The sequence below is a fragment of the Lepisma saccharinum genome, chromosome 23 (genome assembly GCF_977018435.1).
Source record: "Lepisma saccharinum chromosome 23, izLepSacc3.1, whole genome shotgun sequence".
In the NCBI taxonomy this organism is placed as follows: Eukaryota; Metazoa; Arthropoda; class Insecta; order Zygentoma; family Lepismatidae; genus Lepisma; species Lepisma saccharinum.
In genome coordinates this window covers 49098537-49115006 of record NC_139251.1, presented here as the reverse complement: position 1 = coordinate 49115006, position 16470 = coordinate 49098537, and the positions used below count along the sequence as shown (strand labels likewise).

Sequence of the window (16470 nt, the reverse complement as noted above, 5' to 3'; positions counted from 1 at the left end):
CGCTTCATTTCGTTACGTTACGACTCCCTGCATTCAAGTATGAGATAAACCACTTGCATTCTAACCTCAGTCACTTGTGGTAGTTGCTTAGCAATAGTAGTGGTCTTCGATTCTCTCTTTTGTTGTTAACAAAAAGGTAAAGTGCTCCCCTGTGCATAGCACTACGCCATGAAGGCGTATAGGGGGTGTGGGGGTAATGCCCCACACTTTCTTGATCCGGTCGTGAGTGGGGGTGATGTGATCAGCATCACGCCCCTGACCGCCTTTACCCCCCAGGGTTTCACCCAGGTACACATATTATTCGACGCTGGGTGGGCGCCGGGGCCGCTTCCATCGTTAGAAAAGTTCCCGGATTTGAACCGGCCGGGGATCGAACCCGGGACCTTTACCATGGTAGTCAGACGCGTTACCGACTGAGCCACCGCGGCTCAACAACAAATTATCTTTTGTTGTTAACAGATAAAAATTTATAATAATATTGGAATCAAAATAGTAAATTGATTTCCAAAAATATGAATTATGTATTTTACTTTTCTACCGAATGACAAATTTATAATGAAATTCTTTCATCTCCATAACGTTTCCAGAATCCAGTGTTAAATCTGGTAGAAGCTATTCTTGCTTGCAATTGTTAGAGCTAAAATTTTAATTATTAATTATAGCAAAAGTATATATCAACAATTGCAAAAATACAAACTTTCAGTCTAATGGTGACAAAGGTTCAATAAATATATCATGCCAAATTTAAATTGGACATAGAACATTTACATTCTCAGTGGGCGGATATCAGCATACGGAGGCGAGATAAGCGACACGTTTAATTTTTTGGTTGATTGATTTCGTGTTTTAAGTCCACTTTATGCACAGTAAGGCTAATTGGGACTGGACCTACAGTGTAAAGTGGGGTCCGAACCACTATGTGCTTCCACTGGGTATCAAACACGAGACCCCTCGATTACAAGGCGTGGACGCTACCCCTATACCATCGGGGAGGCATGTTTAATTTTTACATTTGGGAAAATTATTTGAGCTTTTTTGGTGAACCTTGAACTCAAAATCAATGTTGAGAATTCCAACTCAGTTTAATGAAAATATAAATTTACAAAAGTTATGGTTTTTAGGTATAATTGTATTAGAAACTAGACGAAATATAAAACAAACGTCTTCAGATTTCGTCAAGATCTTGCTGAAAACGAGAAACGGATTTTCAAAATTACATGTGATTTTGTTCCTACCATACAGACTAGGTTAAATATAAATCTTTATAATTAAAAATAAATGACAGAAATAATTTTGTTCAAGATGTAATGATATAATGTGCACAAAATAGGCAAACAATATACCTTGACATTTTGTTTCTTGTAAACAATTTTTCATCTCCATGATCCAATTTGTAAAACTAACCAAACCAAGGTTATTTCTTTATAAATGCTGGATTATTTTGCCTGAATTACGAAATTAGTTGTCGTAAATATACATCGTGTTCTCTGGTTGCAAAATGAATCCCTTAACAATTTAGGCAATGTTATAAAATGTTGTCACATCTGCCAAAGTAGTTTAGGGTTTCGATAACATATGTCAGTGTTGTAAAGTGTTCGTTATCAACATTTTCATTAACTTACACAAAGATGCAGATTCAAATTATGGTTAATGAACAAAAACTATACAACTTGGCTAAATTCATGCATGAGTACATGCATTTCTTATTTAACCAGTTTTCTGCCTCTTTGGGCTAATCAGAGATTAATTTTAAACATTTTGATACGTATTTATCCATTGAAATGCAATGCACGTTGTGTAATATCAAGCACTTCAATGGTATAATTAGCGTTTAATATTACACAAAAATATATTATTTTCCTTTCAAACAAATGTGTTTCCACAATATCTTACATTTTCACCGAATTATGTAAGTAAGCAAATGCAGTCATCTTAATTAATTTTCATTTTCTTGAGTGTATTTAACAAACTTCTTTACTTATATATGATTAAGTTAAATTACTTCTACAAAAAAATTGTGTGTAATTGTTTGTACCTCTAAACAAAATTATTTTGAAATTATCATTTGTTTGTAGTTATTAGAAACAAACAACATGACCACACTACTCCCTAACCTTATTGGTTAGTTGCCAAACCCTCAAACTAATATTTTTGGTTAGTCTAAGCAAACTTTTCTTCTTGTGTAACAACACTACTGGATTCCAGCGTCACTCGCTGGAATGACATCGCTTTCCAAGACCTAAGTTCCAAAATAATGAAAAAGAGCATTGCTGCTACTTTTCAGATTTGCTGAAGCCACGCTTGATGTTTGTTATTTAGTTAAATAGCGACAGATTATGATTAATAGTGATGTGATATGGAAGTGTAACACTTACATAGAACACTCATGCCCCTTACATTCCTACACCAAAATCCGGTGTTTCTGGAAATGATGGCATTGATGGCATTGATGGTATTGATGGCATTAACTGCGTTGATGGCGTCGATGTTGATGGCGATTCGTCTACAGGAGAGGTAATGATTTTTCTTTTCACTAAAAATATTAAATGTTAATTTAAAACAGGTTACTTAACTAAATAGATGGGATTGTTATAAATGGGAAGAGCTTTACAGTTTGTTCATTGTATGCATCTCAAAACCGACTGTGTTCATTTTAATGCTAATTCCTAAGACAATTGACAAACAATACCTTACAAGCACATTAAACCTCATGTCACGAATTTGGTGAAATTCCTCAGGCTGTGTTTCAATTACGGTCACAATATCTGGAAGATTTCCCTTATTTTATATCTTCAAGTCAGCTTTTGAAATTCAAGTAAGGAGTTCACTTCATTCCAAATCCTCACTTAATTTTTATGAACTAATTGTTTCCTTACGATATTTACATGTGTGTCAAGCACGTTGCAAGAGTGAGGAAATGAAATGAGAGAGAGTGCATGTGAATGACCATACAGGCAAAAAGTTGCTTTTACAAGACCTCGGATCCGTCCAGGTACAATTCAATTTATTTCCCATGGTTGTTCATCATACTTGTCTTCTGGAACGCTATATTAATATGATCGTCCAGAATCCTATCAAAGATTCGGCGCATTAATGTTACTCTTAGTTATTTTATTTGTGCTTTATTTTGCGTTATGAAAATTACGATATTTAATAGAAGACCTCATTACATAATTCTGTATTTGAAAAGCTTCGTATTTGTTATTTGTGAGCATTATGAAAGCAAAATTTTCCAATCTTGACAATAAGTTATAGGTAAGTTTTTCACAGTTTCGAAGTTGAAAATGATGAAAGCCACAAGAGCTATATTTCAGTTAAACTTATTACTGTCATAAACATTATTGAATTCAAATTCAATTATTTACAAATGTCACATATTGTTACAGAACATTTAATGAAAACTTCAATGGTTACAGTAGTTGTTTGATACTGAAAATCAATTTTATGAAAGATACTATTTAATCTCAGAAATATTGCAATTGTAAGCAATTTACTTCTGCATATCACAACTGTACCTTTATCTTTTGTGTCACGAGAGAAGCTCTGCTTAACATGCGGTGGTATAAATACAGCTTGATACTTGATTTATTAGCATCTTGATCACGGACTCCGATAGATTAATATCTCAAGTACTCAGCTTCCGATATGGAAGGGTTCATGAACGTAGTCTTCCATCTCAAATAACCTTAGAGACATAGTTATTCTGTAGTATGGTTAGGTTTGACCATTGGGCATGTCAACATGTATCATTCGAAATAATACGTTTATTTAAATCTTACGTTGAATGATTTCTGAAATTGTAATAACATCTATGCATAAAAATCTTACATTTATACTAAAATCTTAGAACATTTTGCTAATGCCACTCATTGGTGGGTTTGCTCTGTGAACATGATAACACGTAAACTTGCGTGAGAATAAGCTAAATAGGGATTGCTTTGAAATTTGTGATACGCACCTCTCTAGGAAGGCTATTTTCCTATACTGATATTCTGTGCAAAAATGAAGTGACGAAGATAAAATATGTTTTGCTTACAAATTAAAGTTGTCAAAACTGAAGAAGAAAATCATGATAGAAGATTTCTATAAATCAAAGGATAAATTGGGATTCTTACATACAAATTATAGAAAGTCGAAAGAACATATGTTCAAATTATTATCATAGAAACGATTCAAGAGATGACGATGGCATAGCAACGAATCAATATTAATTGGCTATTTGGCGGAGAAATTCGCACAATAGACCAGATGTACAGGGACTATACTCTTATGTATTCCAGCCACGTATCCTACCTACAAGGTCTTTACACGTTGGTTGAAGAAATCACTGCTCCAGAATTATTAAGGAAAGTTGGAAGGGGTAGAATTATTTACCTAAACCCATGCAAGACCTTTCGGTATGGGCATCAGCAGCATAGTCACAAATTATGGCTGCTCAGAGTCTGCACTCGAGCATCTAATTCTCACAGCTCAGAAGAAATTCTGATTTATTTACATGAATCCACGTCATCAGCATATTAGGGAAGTTACACAGTAAGAGGGTGTGTTCCTGATGAAGCGTGGTTGCATTACTGGTGACATCAAGAGACGAGAGAAATCCCAGAACCGGAGATAATACTACCACATTACAGTGGATAACAGAAAAAAATGATTAGATCTGTTGGAGAGAGAACAGGCAGATTTCAACCAGTGTAATGTTTGGCAATGGACAAGGTTTTACCTTCAGTTTTGGAAGAAAATCCGATAATGAAAGTTTGCAATGATTGAGGAGTCCAGAGGAACCAGTGACGTGACAGTGATAATTCAGTCTGATTTCTTCGATACATATACGTAATATATGTTTAGGTATATAAATCCCACGACTTTATTTTATCTGCCGTTCGAGCAGGATCGACCTGTCGACATGTTAGCATGTCATCATTCGGGAGAATAGGCACGACTATTTCGTCTTCATAATTTTTAAATATTTATAATTTATTAAGTAAATCGATGAACGATCATATAAATAAACAATCCGTAGACAAACATGTCCTCACAAAAGCCCACTGAAGGCGCATACCTCTCCACAGAAACAGATGTGTTCATTAATCTAATCTTCTTTTCCTGTAGCATGTCAGAGTGGTTTAGTATAGTTGAAGCATCATATCATCAACTAAGTATTTCTCTTCTTATACACGTAGTCAGAGCATCCTATTAACACACTGATTTCAGCCTGAGGTGAAGAACACATATGAATTGGAATATGAAAGGTGATTGAAGGAAGTAGAAAGGTATAGATGAGGATGTACCCTTTGTGATAGTGATATATTTTCCTTTGTGCGTTACAGCTAACATTGCCTCAATTTTCGAAAGCGATTTTTCTCGAGAACAATGACAACAAAGGGTGGCCTAAAGGTTCAAGAGAGCATCCCCCACGAGGACTAGTTTAGTGTGAGAGTGGCCTAATGTGTAGTGTTGGATGTTTCCGCTCACTTCTTCGTCGCCTTAGGAGTTCAGAGCTCGCCATCATGTCTCTTCCTAGATATGCTGCTAAGCTTTGATGATCGAAAAGTATACTTTCTACTGTCTATATCATTTTTGTGTGTTATCCCACACGTTATTTTTCCTTCCTAGTTTTGTGTTACGCTAGGCGTCGTCGCAGATATTCATCTGTTTTAGCTACTTTTTTTTTTAAAGAAAGTTGAGAACAGGAATCTCCGTACAATATGAACAGGCGGCCTCCCCAATGGCGCAGTGTTAGCGTCGTTGCCTTACAAAAAACGGGTCCAGAGATTTGATACATGATGGAGGCACATCGTCTTTCGGATCCCGGTCCAGTCCCTAACAGCCTTACTGTGCATAAAGTGGACTTAAAACACAAACTCAAGCAATCAATATTAACAGGTTTGAGAATGTCAAGACATAAAAAAATATAAATGAAGGGTGCAGTATGATGAAAGACACACATACGTATTTCCGAGTTTAAGTGAACTGAAATATGAGATTTAAATAATAATTGTTCGCAGTCGGATATTTTGCGAAAGTAAAGTTGTATTTTTTTTTATCTCTCAGCCTCTCTGAAAAGGCCCATGCAGTTAGATTTGTTGCTGTAAGTGACTCACTCACTTTGTCAATGTTTTAGTTTGAAGTTGAAATTAATGCCAATATTTTGTTCAGGTTTCAACTATACATGTTGTCGAAGATGCAATAGATTTACCGTAAATGTTCTACAGTGTAGAATCGGCATGTAATGTTATTAATGTTGTTGAAGCCATTGAAGTCCTCCTGGATAATGTAAAAGAGATGAGTATGAAAGCAGAGTGTTTATGCTACATTTCATGATATCCCAAATACGCTTGTTATGTGTGCTCAAAGAACGACTGAGATATATATCTCAGATTCTTGTTTTCTCATCTTTGTTCAATTTAATGTCATCAAGTTCAATTTAGTTCGTCTGTGATTCAGGATATTCCATTTTACTCCATCCATATACTTTCATGAAACAATGTTCACATTTCCATGAAAGTACAATAACAGAGCAACTTGAAGTTCATTTCCTAATACACATTCAAGATAAAGTGTTTTACCGTAAAAACCATGAGTTATATTGCTCATTGATACTGGATGAAATCCATATCAAGTCCAACATCAATTGCAAGGTAGGTACAATTATTGGTACTGCATAGATAATTCTGAAGCTGCAAAAAGTGCTCATGTATTAATGATTGATAGTGTGATCTCCAAGTATAAGGAGGTTGTGAATACATTACCTGTAAAAACTTTAACTGCTCAGTCATTGCATTATTCATTGTTTGATTGAGTTGGTGTTTCAAGCCCACTTTATGTACACTAAGGCTAATCGGGACTAGACCTACAGTTTAATGTAGGATCTGAACCACTCTCCACGGGAGATCGAACCCGGACCCCATGATTACACGACGACGACGACGACGACGCTACCACTGCGCCATCAGCGAGGCCTAACATTGCTTTGTGTATATAAGAATATTAAATTGTGTTTTGAAAAAGTTAGGTGTTTGGATATGTATTGTATCACATAACCACGTGATAAATTGAGAAATTATGTCCATGTTTAAATTTAAACATATACAGAAGGACCTGTATATTCATCCAGCTGAAACGAACTGATCTTTTCTTTTTATTGTGGACACTGCACTTATTTAAGTGTATTAGAAAATATTGGATTAATCGGAAAATGAAAAAGGTGAGTTTAACTGAATTTTGAAAACTTATGTGATATTCGTGTTGCATCATTCGAAACTTTAAGAACACTCTTCAGTGTAAGAAATGATTTTTTAAAATCTTTTAGTATGCTCGAAATTTGAAATTACAGTTCTTTGCTGTCAAATTCTCTACTATGATGATACAACAGAGTTTAATAATATGTATCTTAATCTGGTAGGAAGTAGTAAATGGTAAGTCTACGCAAAGAGGTGTGAGGTTAGGAAACATGTTACAGTATGCTCTGACAAACGAAACCTCAGACGAGACATTCTCATACTACATAAATTCCTTGATTGGTTGGATAAAAGAGAAAGTTTCAACGATACGTCAAGGCAATTCACCAGAGATACTTCCAGGACCCTGAGAAAGACCACACAAGGCCTAATTAAAATAACTAAATGTTGTACAGAAGAAACAGGAATTCAATAGCTTTGCAAGGAGTATTTCAATCGGAATGAAGCGAATTTTGACAAATAACTACAGTTGGCTGCTGCTACTGCAACGCTTCTCTCCGTCATATTTTTGAGAACAAAACTGCGTGTTGCCAGGAAAAACCAAGTTGAAACTAAAGTCACTAAAATATGGTGAAATTATTGTAAATCAAATTGACGAGAATGGTGCATCTAAACTTGCGCCGGCAATTACAGGTTTAGCAATATTTCAGAGATTGAACATCTTTACTGTAGATTTTGCGGAGGTGAAGAGAGATATTATTTGTATTTGCCTAACAGGATATTGCTCTTATACTGAAAAAAAAATATGTTAGATGACTTTAGCTAGATGGCTTTGCAAGGTCTTTCAAATGATTCATGGGATTGTATTAAAAGTTTGGAGATATGTGAATTTTTATGTTCTTCAGAAGTAGTTATACATATTTGGTATATCATTTACGTTATTATAAAAGAAAACTGATAAGCTAAGTATATTTAAATGGAATTCATGAAAGCAGCAAACCAACTGGAAGTGGTATTCAATCTTAGCCATGTGGAGTTGAGAGAAACTAAAGATAAGTGGTGGGTGAGTTAATTAATGACAACGAATGGGAAAAGGATTTGATAATTATTTTTTGGTCTTCAACAAATGCTGTGTTAAATAATGGTTGTAAAATAATATGTAACTTTGTTGAAGACCGACATAAAAAAAGGAAACTCTCCACGCTCTAACTTTGCTTGCCATTTAGCTTGTATTGTCTACCAAAATGAGTGTCGATACTGCAAACTACTATCTGTGGTGTTCTTTTCATGAACCGCAAGAATATTTAAAAAAATATTAAGAGTGCTAGCAATTGGTTAGTCAACTTATCAAATAACATGTAAGGTGTAACGCACTATATTTCATTTTACTTTTCACCAAAACTGTAAGGAGTTGTATGTAAACTAAGAAATATTACAGGTAATATTACAGGTAATATTTTACGTTGATATTTATTCTTAATTTTTATTCCACTAGGAAGTTTGTTAAGATTTCTTCAACATGAATTTGTGCGATGAGAGACAGATTCCTGAACGAACATTTGGTGTAGATATTTAATATTCTTCTTCTCTCTGTACTGGCTATATTTAATGGGAAGTTAAATGTAAAATATTAACTTCCTCTGACATCACAGTCCTTCCGAAAAAGAAGCAAACGAACTTTAATTCTCTCATTCCCTTTACTTGATGACGAAAGGACTGATCGCTGCGGATTGAATCTCCAAGATAGTCTTGGATGAATATAGTAACTTAGAAGATCCCAAGGAATAAAGACGGAAACTATTTGAAGAAGAAGAGGGTCGAACTTTAATATGTAGATTCCAATAAGAACTAACGAACTCTCTAGCCTTCTTAAGCCCGAAGGTTCATGGCTGCAGCAACACAGGCCTTCCATCTGTCCCTATCTTGAGCAAGATCTATATACTCTCTTCCATCCCTACCGATTTCCCTTAGGTCTATCTCAACGTTGTCCCTCCATCTTCATTTTGGCCTTCCTACAGGTCTCTTACCATCAGATTCCAATAAGAGTTAAAGCTAATTTTCAAAACTCGTTTGCAACAATAACTGTGTTCAAAATAGGTGTTGTAGATGAGAGAGAGCTCAAGAGGAGGAAACAAGACGCAAAGCGCCAACATAACAAGCACGTTACTTCTTTATGAATTCGAATATCGACTATTAAAGATTGATCCATTTAGTAGCATTTTGTTGAAAAAGTAAATACTTGATCTATGTAGAAATAATGCAAAATGCAGGAGTCAAAATACGTATGTAATTTGGAAATCAATTTATCAAGTAAATTGCCAAGTAAGCTTGTGAAACGCCTGTTAAAAAATGAACACGAAAAACCTATATTTTGGTTACAATGTGAAGAATGAAATGTAAATTACAACACAAATATAAATGTCGAAACAGTTTAAGAATTACTTGTAGAGAATGAATATAGAAGAATTATGGAACATTATTTGAATATTTAAATAAAGTTTTATTATTTAGATAATCTTCATAACATTTGAATTTAATTTTCTGTATTGATAATGTATATTTCGAAATTGGGCTGATATTACGTGGAACTAGATGAATGGATTTCACAATGTTAAAACTAGTTCAGTTCCAGAAGACTAACCTCAGAATAAATGACGAAGTCAAAAAGGAAAACACAGACACAAATGAAATGATAAAGGGCGAAAAGGTAATAAATTTATGAATATGTGGGTAATTATTCAGGAAATGCATGTTACTTCTCTCTTCATAAACTTTTGTCTTCTCGTTTAATATCTAAGAAACTAAAAGTTAAAATATAAAAAACAGTAATTTTGTCTGTAGTATTATATGGATGTGAAACTTGGTCCCTTACATTGAAAGAGGAACATAAATTGAGAGTATTTGAAAATAAGATCCTTAAGAAAATCTTTGCACCTAAAAGGGATAAGGAGACAGATGAGTGGAGAAGGTTACATAATTTAGAACTACATAATTTGTATTCATGTCCAGATAGTAGATATAATCAACCGGTTGACAAACTTCAAGTGAGCCGCAGTGTTGCCAACCCACCCCAAGAAAATTTCACCATATGATATTCTACAGGCAAAGATAATCTACAAATAGGAGTTGGCAACACTGACTAGTCGCTTCACAAACCTTTTGTTTTTTTAAACATTTTGCCATATGATATTTCACAGGCGAGGCTAACCTACAAATAGGAGTTGACAGCGTAGCTTTCTAAGATGATAAGTATGCAGTAAAATGAAGAAGCATTAATGACGCTAACTGGCAATAGTGGTGGTAGTGCAGTGTTAATGCCCCCCTCTTCCCTCTTCTTCTTCTCCTCTTTCCCCCCTCTTCTTCTCCTCTGTATTTTCTAGCATTCTGATCTATTGCATGCTAACCAAACCTCTTGGGAGGCAGGTCACGGGTACTCCACATATATGTATGTATGTATGTAATGCGATTTGGGGGGAAGAGGGGGGCCAAAATTTTGAACTTACGGCTGGAAATGTTTCTATAACATGTTTTTGTTCGAGGCAAATTCATAGATGTTGTTAAATAAATATATATTAATATTTTGCTATTAATTGTAAATATATATACTTATTGTATTGTAGCAATTAATTTTTTTTGGTATCGAAAAGCGACTGTGCTCTCTCTGTCATCGTATTTGAAAATTATTTTTCCGTGGACATCTACAAACCTACAATTTCGTCATTCTGCGTGCTAACAATGTTGACAGAATACAGAAATTTAACAATAGGTAAAGGCTTAGGACGGCGGAAGTTATACTTCCTGGTTTTTCTGTAGCTGAACAATAAATATGGAATTCCTCACTGGCGTATACAATTTGTTTTGTTCATATTTCAATACAAACGATGCTATGTGGGTACAAAGTTACAGCAGTTTTTTTTTAACATCAACCCTGGCAATTGTTTAGAAATAGTGACGTCAGTTAATAGCATTGGAAATCGTGGCTGCAATATAGGGGACTATTTTCTAGAGCGAATTGTCTCGGATTTCTATTGGTCCACGTTGCGTTGGCTAACATATCCCTCCTCGACCTCACTAAAACCGGATAAAACTAAAAGGTTTAGTGTGGAAAAATTCTGTTTCATTTTGAACGTTGGTGAAGAAGAACATTTCAGCAAGATTTCCAAAAAGTAAGTAACTTTGTTTCTTAGCTTGCATGAGTTGGCTTTGATTTATAAATATGGCGTTGCTTTTGTGAGATGATTCTGAAAAACCTAACAGACGTAAGGGATTGTTGATGGAGGGTAACTTCCTGAAAAACCAAACAGCCCTTATGTATTGTGGAAGAAAATATACTCACAAAACATACAAAGAGAGAGAATATAGAAGGTGTTTTCATGTCTCTCTCTGTTTTATATATTTGGAGCATGCTGAAAAAAGCAATATACAACTATTTTTTAAGAATTTGTGAGCAATATGTTATTCGTGAATTCTTAAAAAAACAAAAAAAAAAAACTAGTTGTATATTGCTTTTTCAGTATGTGGGTAGCTGGAATATTTCTCTCTTCTGTGTGACGCTGTTGGTAGGAAATATGTGTGCGGGGCATATTTAAAAAAAATAATAATAAAAGGTCGAAATGTGTTAAAATTGTTTAGAGGAAGGCAAGAAAAATGGAGGGGTGTAATCGAAGAGTTGTGTGTGTTTGATATCTAGTGGAAGTACATAGTGATTCGAATTTTATTATTTAAAATATTTAGTTTTTATGCACGCTTATTGATATTAAACCTAAAATTAAATAAAATCCGGCAACTATACCCAATTATGCTTATGGTTACAGCGAGCATTCGCAAAAAAAATGGCGATGACGTGGCTTGAGATTTTGTTTTTGTTACGTAAACAAAATAGCCAACTCGCAATGATTGTGCGAAATATGAACAGGCTATATAGATTGAGAGAGAGAGATGGATAGAAAAGTTAATTAAAATTTAATTTCATGATTGCAAATCATATATAAATACAATTAATTGTTTTGGTGCTGATCACATCACACACTGCCAACTATGTATTGGACTTCCCATATGCACAGATATGAATTTTTGTGTGTGTTGTAGTGCAAATATGTTGTCTGGCTCGGGACCTGGACCTACAGTCTAAAATATTATGGTATTATTCTTCAATTATTTGCAATCTTGGCCAGAGAGAAGAAGAAAAGTAATATTTTTTTAATATTGAGCCTATATTTAAATTTATACATGCGCAGGGGGTGAACTTCATTTTTGTTTGTTTGGGTGGGTTGTAAGGTGGGTGAATATGTAGGAAAAACAATAGTATACACATAAACCAAAGTTACATTGTTCTAGGTCCCATAGGAGCCAAGAAAATCAATTCTTGGAAAACGTCTTAAGACAAATATCTTAATCTTTAACAAAGTCGACTTCCGGTATGTCAAGATGTTACTTCCGGTCTGTCAAGAAAATTTTCTTAAGACAAATATCTTAAGACGTTTTCCAAGACATTAATTTTCTTGACTCCTAATTGAGCTAGGATGATGATTTAGGATTCGACGAGAACTATTCGACTAGCAAATAAAATCGATTATACCCCCTCAAGTTTCGGAAATACAGACAATTTTTTACTTTTTTGAGAAACTTGATTTGCTGACTAAGTTTTTACCCTAATTCGAAAATTTTAATAGCATTCGATAAAAAATTAGAAGTGCTCTACAACCTATTGGAAGGATGATGACTAGTGCTTGCTGTTTTCGAGTTATTTTGAATTAAAATTTCAAGATGTAATTTCTAAGATGTCTTGTAATTCATAAACTATGGGTTGTAGAAAACCCATTCTTGTTTTATCTGCTATTGCTCGACGAATAGTATAAACATAAATAATGCTTATGGTTTGATTTAAAAAATGGCGACCGGAAATAACTCTGTTTTCTGAAATTATGATTTACACTTCATACGCCAAGAGGACTGAGGGATAGAAAGAGATTGTTTGGTAGAAAAACTTAAATAGAATTATGTAGACATAATATTTTTGTGTTTTCTATACACAAACATATTTTTTTTCATTTATTTGCAGGATTGATTAAGGAGCAAGAATAGCATATACATAAATAACACACACCAAACCAGCACCATCGTGAATTAGCAGTAGTGTAGTGTCCCGGGTTCTGCGGCCGAAAATGAGGCTCGGTGAGGCTCGCCTTAATGGATTTCTCTCGTAAGGCATGAGCCTCATTTTCTAGCAGTGTTGCCAGCTCACCCCAAGAATATTTCACCATGTGATATTTTACAGGCGAAGCTAACCTACAAATGGGAGTTGGCAACACTGGCAACATCAATTGCGGTTTAGTGTTGCCAACTCACCTCAAGAATATTTCACCATGTGATATTTTACAGGCGAAGCTAACCTACAGAGTAGGTCAGTGTCCCCGGTTCTGCGCCCGAAAATGAGGCTCGGTGAGGCTCGCAGTGTTGCCAACCCCCTACTCGAAAAAATCACCAAGGTTTTTGTTTTTGGGTATAACCTAACCTCAAGCAAGGAGCTGGCAACGCTTGAGGCTTTCTCGCAGTGTTGCCAACTCACCCCAAGAATATTTCACCATGTGATATTTTACAAGCGAAGCTAACCTACAAATGGGAGTTGGCAACACTGATTAGTGGAGGTGCACGGGTTCTGCAACATCAATTGGCGATCAGTGTTGCCAACTCACCTCAAGAATATTTCACCATGTGATATTTTACAGGCGAAGCTAACCTACGAATGGGAGTTGGCAACACTGGCAACATCAATTGGCGATCAGTGTTGCCAACTCACCTCAAGAATATTTCACCATGTGATATTTGACAGGCGAAGCTAACCTACGAATGGGAGTTGGCAACACTGACTAGTGGAGGTAGCCGGGTTCACCAGCATCAATTGGCGATCAGTGTTGCCAACTCACCCCAAGAATATTTCACCATGTGATATTTTACAAGCGAAGCTAACCTACGAATGGGAGTTAGCAACACTAGCAACATCAATTGCGGTTCAGTGTTGCCAACTCACCCCAAGAATATTTCACCATGTGATATTTGACAGGCGAAGCTAACCTACGAATAAGAGTTAGCAACACTGATTAGTGTAATCAGCTCAGTTGAGCGCCATCAATTGGCGATCAGTGTTGCCAACTCACCCCAAGAATATTTCACCGTATGATATTTTACAAGCAAAGATAACCTACGAATGGGAGTTGGCAACATTGACTAGTGGAGGTGCACGGGTTCACCAGCATCAATTGCGGTTCAGTGTTGCCAACTCACCCCAAGAATATTCCACCATGTGATATTTTACAGACGAAGCTAACCTACGAATAAGAGTTAGCAACACTGATTAGTGTAATCAGCTCAGTTGAGCGCCATCAATTGCGGTTCAGTGTTGCCAACTCACCCCAAGAATATTTTACCATGTGATATTTTATTTCCAAGTCCCGGGGACACCAATGTATATCGTGATTTTTGTAAACCTCTCTCGGGAACGATGTGCCACACACACGCGCGCGCGTGCTTCTTTTTTATTTTCTGTATTATGGCGCAAACACATCTAGAAAAACTACAATTTTGTTCCCTCTCCTCTCTGCGTGTGCTATCAATGTTGACACAATAACGCAAATTCAACAATACGTAGGCTTTGGGACGACGGAAGTTACACAACGGCAAGCCTCGTCAGTACACCTACCCCCAACATCCGGAGTGTGCAAGTACATAATAGCGGGCTGCTTGGGCGTATACAATTTGTTTTGTTTATATTTTGTTTCAGAGCGGGTGAGATGCCCGAAGATTATTAGATATCTGGAGCATGCAGGCACACAACAGCGAGCTGGGATGGAAGATCGTCAGCACATCCGGAGCGTGCAGGTACATAATAGCGAGCTGCTTGGGCGTTAGCGTGGCTTCGCCGGATGCAATACACACGATGCTTAGGTTACAACAGGTTGTTAACATTAGCTTTGGGGGAGAATGTTCTAGAGAAGATTGTCTCAGAACATTTTCATAGTTTCACACCTCTATTAGATTGGTAGAAAAATATATTAGTGGGCAATAAAATCTGAAGAAGATTTGTGTCTAGCAAAAATAAGCTAAATAGAATTATACATGCATACAATATTTTTTTTTTCTATCTACAATCATATTTTTCTTATATATTTTTTAAATTTTTTTATAGGGTTGATTAAAACACATATTTGAGGAAGACAACACTCTGCCACCAACAGATCACATATAAATAAACATACCCCGAAAAAAATGCGCTCCATGAAAAGTTGCCCTGTGTGTAAAAGAACTATATCAAGCAAAAATTTTGCAAGACATTGTCGCACCTGCGTGCCAGGCAAGCATTTGGCTGCCACCGAACTGTGTTCCGGATGCAATAAACACATTACAATTGCGTATGCCAAGAAGCATAAGCTTATTTGTCTAAGCGAAAATACATCTGGGGCCCAGCCTTCGACCTCCACCAAGAGGAAGGCAGAAGCAGCCTCCATCAATGCACCACCCGCCAAACGCGTCAAGCCTGCGATAAAAGCAGACCGGTCTGCTTTCGGAGGAATATTAGGAGATTACGTCCGATTGTCGGATGACTCTTGCGATGTTCGTAGCTTTTTAGAGGAGAAGCGAGCAGAGATAGTTTCTATTCTTAGTAATGCACTGGCTACGCACTCCTCCACTAAATTCTACGCATCGCTACGTTGCTGGTACAAGAAGCCGTCTGATGAAATTTACAGCTTCTGCCACAACACCAAGGCGAAGACGCTGCATCTGGCGGATGTCGACAACCTCGAGGTCATCTACAACAAGTTTGTCGAGGAGCTGGTGGCAAAGCAAGAAGAACATCAAGCCAAGGGCTCGGGGGGTTCGCTGTGTGGTGAGCCTCACGAACTGCGCGTCAAACTTTGCAAGTTTGTGCCTCTCTCCGCCTCCAGCTACGTCCGCTTACCATCTGCCATTGCGACAAAGAAGGCCGTCCTGAACATTCAGAACAGTGACGCCAAGTGTTTTCTCTGGTCGGTGCTTGCAGCATTACACCCTGTCGACCGGAAAAACCGCCCAGACCGAGTTAACCACTACCTACCCTACGAGCCAGAGCTGGAAGATGCGATGGCTGGGATCGACTACCCGGTGGCGCTTTCGGACATTCGCAAGTTCGAGACCCGTACACACAACCCTCGGTTGGCCATCAACGTTTATGGCCTCACCGACGAAAATGTGGTGTACCCTATCCGGGTGAGCGACGTAGACGATGATGGTGTGCAAGAAATTCATCTTCTGCTCA

At 36.6% G+C, this 16470-nt stretch overlaps 1 long non-coding RNA gene across 1 annotated transcript in view; it reads right to left on the bottom strand.

The window, feature by feature from the left end:
- The window catches only part of LOC146005295 (uncharacterized), a 91286-nt gene that overhangs the window by 26587 nt on the left and 48229 nt on the right, over positions 1 to 16470 (bottom strand). The window contains exon 2 of the long non-coding RNA XR_014444004.1: positions 2376 to 2503. This is a non-coding gene — a long non-coding RNA (uncharacterized LOC146005295). The remainder of the gene's footprint in view (positions 1 to 2375; positions 2504 to 16470) is intronic.